Consider the following 6,073-nt stretch of genomic DNA (forward strand, 5'->3'; position numbering starts at 1 on the left):
TGTTGCCGGGACTTGAGAAACTGAGTTACAGAGTAAGGATGAATAGGTTATGACATTATTCCCTGGACCGTAGGAGAATGAGGGGTGATTTAATAGAGGTATATAAAATTATGATGTGTATAGATAGATTGAATGCAAACAGGCTTTTTAATCTGAGGCTCGGGGAGGAAAAAGCAAGAGGACATGGATTAACGGTGAAGGGGGAAAACTTTAAAGGGAACATTGTGGGGCGTGGCTTCTTCACACAGAGGGTGGTGAAGGTGTGGAATGAGCTGCCCGATGAAGTTGTGAATGCGGGTCTCACTGTTAATATTTAAGAAAAACTTGAACAGGTGCATGGATGAGTGGTTTATGGACGGATATGGTCCAGGTGCAGTTCAGTACGACGAAGCAGAAAATGTTTCAGCACAGCCAAGAAGGGCCTAAAGGCCTGTTTCTCTGCTGTAATATTCTATGGTTCTATGGCTCTAACAGTCTACAATCTGTCGACAGAGCTGTTCTTCCTAATCCAGCAGATTGTTCGCTGGTCTAAAATGCAGCTCGAATATCATGGCCATACATTTCTGATTCCTTATTTCATCATTTCTATTGGTGAAGGAAGAACAGTAGATGTAGTGTATATGGCTTTCAGCAAGACATTTGTTAAAGTATCCCAGTCAAGCCTTATTGAGAAAGTAAGGAGGCATGGGATCCAACGGGACTTACTTGTGGATCCATAACTGGCTTGCCAACAGAAGGCAAAGTGTGGCTGTAGATGGGTCATATTTTGCATGGAAGTCAGTGACCAGCGATGGATCTCAGAGATCTGTTCTGGGGTTCTTACTCTTCGTGATTTTTATAAATGACCTGTATGAGGATGTGGAGGGATGGGTACGTGTGTTTGCTGCTGACAGAAATATATGGAGGTTTTGTGGATAGTGTGGAGGGCTGTCAAAAGATACAGTGGAACATAGATAGGATGCAAAACTGGGCTGAGACATAGAAGATGGAGTTCAATCCAGATATGAATGAAGTAGTTCATTTTGGTAGTTCAAATTTTATGGCCGAATACAATGATAATGGCAAGACTCTTGGCAGTGTGGAGGATCAGAGGGATCTTGGGGTCCGAGTCCATAGGACGCTCAAAGCAGCTGTGCAGGTTGACTCTGTGGTTCAGAGGGCATCCAGTGCATTGGCCTTCATCAATCTTGGTATTGAATTTAGTAGCCGAGAGTTAATGTTGCAGCTATATAGGACCCTGGCCTGATCACACTTTGAGTACTGTGCTCAATTCTGGTCATCTGACTACAGGAAGGATGTGGGAGCCATGGAAAGGGTTCGGAATGTATGGTACGTACCTCAATAATGGTTGAAAAGAGGTAAATATTTAATTATTATACTGCCGGTAGCTTGTAAAAAGGTCTCTTATTAGGAAATGGTTATCAGAGGAGAGCCCAACTTCAAATGCATGGATGGAAATGACAATGGACATTTACAAAATGGAGAAGATAATGGCATCTGTTAATCATAGGTTTGAACAATTTGGTACTGGGAAAAATGTTTTAACTACATAACACCTCATCGGCCTGATTCTATTCTCTCAAAACAATGAATATGTCGTAAAAATGGTCACTCCCTACTTGTACATCGTTTTCTCCTCTCCCTTGATCTTTCTTTCCTCTCTTTCTATGTGTATTCTTCAGAAAAATACTATGTGGAGATTTGTGTCATTTATGACTGTATGATATATTTCTACAACATATGAAATACATAAATACATCTTATGGAGATGTTTGTCGATGAAATTCAATAAAAATAAATTACAAAAAAAAGTACAGAGGAGATTCAGAAGGAAATTGCCTGGATTGGAGAGAATGCCTTATGAAAACAGGTTGAGCTAACTCGGCCTTTTCTCCTGAAGAGAAGGAGGATGAGAGTTGATCTGATAAATGTGTATAAGATGATGAGAGGCATTGATCGTGGGGGTTGTCAGAGGCTTTTTCCCAGGGCTGTTCCACAAGAGGACACAGTTTTAAAATGATGTGGAGAAGGTGCAGGGCAGTTGTCAGAGGTAAATGTTATACGTAGAGAGTGGGAGTGCGTGGAATGGGCTGCTGGCAACGGCGGTGGAGACGGATGCAATAAGCTCTTTTAACAGACTTTATATAGGTACATGGAGCTTAGAAAAATAGAGTATTGTGTGTAAGTCTAGTAATTTCGAAGGTAGGGACTTGTTCGGCGTAGCTTCGTGAGCCGAAGGGCCTGTGTTCAGCTATAGGTTTTCTATGTTTCTATATTTACTCCCATAAAGTCTCACTTAGACAAGTTGTCTTGTCTGTTCTGATGGTGGTTTGCGGAGACATTTGCTCAGTACTGTACTGTCACCACTTCCCCTTTAATTCTTCCTATTTTCTCACGTCCAAAAATAGGGAAACTCGAAAATACGTGCAGTCCTGCTTGCTTTTCCTACAGCCTGCTCACAATAATGGCTGCAATATCATATTCACTGTTTTGATTCATTTCCTGAACTCAACTGCGCTTCTTAGAAGCTTCCTGAATTGCAATATATGGAGCTCAGGGCACCTGCCGCTTGATGAACAACCTTTTCATTCCTGCCTTTTTCTGACGTCGTAACAACATCTGTCTCCATATCGACTCCGCTAACTGCTCTCGAACTCTGAATATCAAACCCCACTGCTAATTGAGTTCAACAACTCTCCCAAAAACTCTCATGTACAGTACTGATAAACCTTCCCGCGAGGATATCAGTTCCCCCAGAGCTTATGTTTAAACGTTTTACCAGCTGTTCTGTACAGATCCCGCCATCCTTGGGAATATAACACAACGAAATCTAAAGCCCTCCCACCAGCACCGTATTTTGTGCCACGTAGGAGAATCTTGCTGGTCTAGAAATCTGACACTCTCCCATCTGCTGCTGCTTGGTTAGAGGACGTAATGTGTGTTTTTTTACTCCTGAAATTAGAACCGATTAAATTCAATCTGAGGGAGTCTGTGAAGAAGTTCTAATCGAAATGAGGACCCTTCTTGTCATATGTTGGGAGTCTTAAGGAATTACCTACTAACTGAGGGCATTTGAACTGAGGGAAGTTGTTTCCCTTTTAACACGCATACGGTTTACCTCAGAGGGTGGTTGATGAATTTTAATCTGAGTCTATTCTGAATCATCTGAGATGTTGTAGATGTGTGTGGGACTTCGTCTTGAAGTAGTGTAGGGGTGTGAATGTGAAATGTCCGTACTTGAATTTGTGAAGTGTTGTATTGTAAATGCATTCGCTGTCATTGTATGTTCGGGGAGGGCGGGTGAGGGGAGTATTGTTCAGGTGTAAGATACAAAAGCAAAATAGAAAAAATGTAATCTGTTGTGTATTCTATACCGTGCCGTTCCTTCATTAAATATATTATAAAGAAACACTCTCTGGCATCTCCCATCCAGCCACTGTTGAATCCATTAACAAATTCAATATTGATACCTAACGATTGAACATTCCTAACTAACCTTCCGTGAGTAACCTTGTCAAAGGCTTTCTCACTGATTTACCCTTGTCAACTTTCCTCCCAACCTCTTCAAAAAATTCAAAAAGATGTGTCAAACATGACCTCCCACGAACTAATCCATGTTGACTGCTCCTAATCGTACCCTGTCAATCCAGATAATTACATATACCATGTCTAAGAATACTTTCCATTGTTTTACACACCACTGACGTCAAGCCGACAGGCCTATAATCGCTAGGATTACTCTTTTTAAACAGCCGAGCCACTTGTGCAATACACCAATCCTCTGACAGGATCCCCGTTCCTAATGACATTTTCAATATTACCGTCAGAGGCCTTGTTATTTCTACTCTAACTTCCCTCAAGATCGGAGGGAATATCCTGACCGGACGGAGATTTACCCAATTTTATATTCATTAAAAACTACAGTAAATTCTCCTCTTTAATCGTCATAGTTTCCATAAATTCCCTACTTTCTCTTGCCTTCCACAATTCAATATCGTTCTCCTTCCCATGAAAAGAAATTGATCAAAATCTCTCTCATCAGGCTCCACACAAAGCTGTCTTCTGTGGTTCTTTAAGGGACAAATTTTATCCCTCACAATCCATTTACCATTAACAGAACTATGGAAACCGATCGTATCTATTTTCACCTTACTTGCCAAAGCATCCTCTAATCTTCTTTTAGCTTTTTTAAATTTCTTTCTTAGGATTCTTCTTACATTCTTTATATTCCTCGAGCACCACATTCACTCCTGACTGCCTATATTTATTGTCGATATCTCTCTTTTTCCTAACCAAGTTGCCAATATCCCTTCAGAACCATGGCTCTTTCAGACGTTTAACATTTCCTTTCAACTTAACAGGAACATAAAGTTTCCGTACACTGAAAATTTCAACTTTAAATGATCTCCATTGCTCTGTTCCATCCTACACATAAAACTGATTATGTCAATCCAGTCCTTCTATACCCTTTCGCATCTCCTCAAAGTTACCCTTTCTGCAATCAAAAATCTCAACCCCGGGTCTAGTCCTATCCTATTTAATAAGGAAACTGGCATGGTCTCAATGGAAATAAGGCAAACAAGTAGTGAATTTATGGATTCTATACAGATTGAAGAGGAGAAGGTGCTTGCTACCTTCAGGCAAATCAGAGTAGATAAATCCCCGATACCTGACACGGTATTGCCTCGGACCTTGAAGAATACTAGTGATGAAATTGCAGGGGCCCTGGCAGATATAGTTAAAATGTCGGTATCCACGGGTGGAGGGGCCGGAGGATTAGAGCATAGCTCATGTTGTTCCGTTGTTTAAAAAAGGCGCTAAAAGTAATCCGGGAATTATAGGCCAGTAGGTCTGACGTCTGTAGTGTGTATATTATTGTAAGGAGTACTGAGCGGTAGGATCTAAAAGCATTTGGATAGATAGGGCCTTATAAGGGATTGTAAACATTGTTTTCCTTCTGGTAGCTCATGTTAAACCAATCTATTAGAGTTTCTCTAGGAAGTTACAAGGAAAGTGGATGCAACGAAGGCAGTGGATGTTGTCTACATGAACTTCAGTAAAGCCTTTGACAAGGTCCCGCATAGGAGATATGTTAGGAAGATTCAGCCGCTAGGTATTCATGATGAGGTAGTACATTGGATTATACATTGGTTTAATAGGCAAAACTAGAGAGTGGTAATGGAGGATCGCTTCTCTGATTGGAGGCCTGTGATTAGTTGTGTGCCACCGGGATCAGTGCTGGGACAATTGTTATTTTTTATCTATATCAATGATCTGGATGATAATGTGACAAATTGGATCAACAAATTTGCTGATGATAAAAAAAAAATTGGAGGTGCAGTGTTCAGTGAGGAATGTTTTCAAAGCTTGCAGAGGGATTTGGACCAGTTGAAGGAATGGGCTGAAAAATTACAGATGGAGTTTAATGCGGACAAGTGCGAGGTATTGCACTTCGGAAGGTCAAACCAAGGTAGAACATACAAGGTAAATGGTAGGACACTGAGGAGTGCAGTAGAACAGAGGGATCTGAGAGTACAGATACATAACTTACTAAAAGTGGCTTCACCTCTAGAAAGGGTTCAAAGAAAGTTTTTGTTACATTGGCCTTTATAAATCAAATTATTGAGAGTAAAAGTTGAAATGTAATGGTGAGGTTGTATAACACATTGTTGAGATCGAATTTGGAGTATTGTGTGCAGTTTTGGTCACCTAATTACAGGAGGGATATTAATAAGTTAGAAAGTATGCAGAGAAGTTTTAAAAGGATTTTGCCGAGACTTGAGAAACTGAGTTACAGAGTAAGGTTGAATAGGTTATGACATTATTCCCTGGAGCGTAGAAGAATGACGGATGATTTGATAGAGATATAAAGAATTATGATGTGTATAGATAGAGTGAATGCAAGCAGGCTTTTTAATCTGAGGCTCGGGGAGGAAAAAGCCGGAGTACATGGGTTAACGGTGAAGGAGGAAAACTCTACAGGGAACATTGGGGGGCGTGGCTTCTTCACACAAAGGGTTTTGAACGTGCGGAATGAGCGGCCAGATGAAGTTGTGAATGCCGGCCTCACATT

The sequence above is a fragment of the Hypanus sabinus genome, unplaced genomic scaffold (genome assembly GCF_030144855.1).
Source record: "Hypanus sabinus isolate sHypSab1 unplaced genomic scaffold, sHypSab1.hap1 scaffold_795, whole genome shotgun sequence".
Lineage (NCBI taxonomy): Eukaryota > Metazoa > Chordata > Chondrichthyes > Myliobatiformes > Dasyatidae > Hypanus > Hypanus sabinus.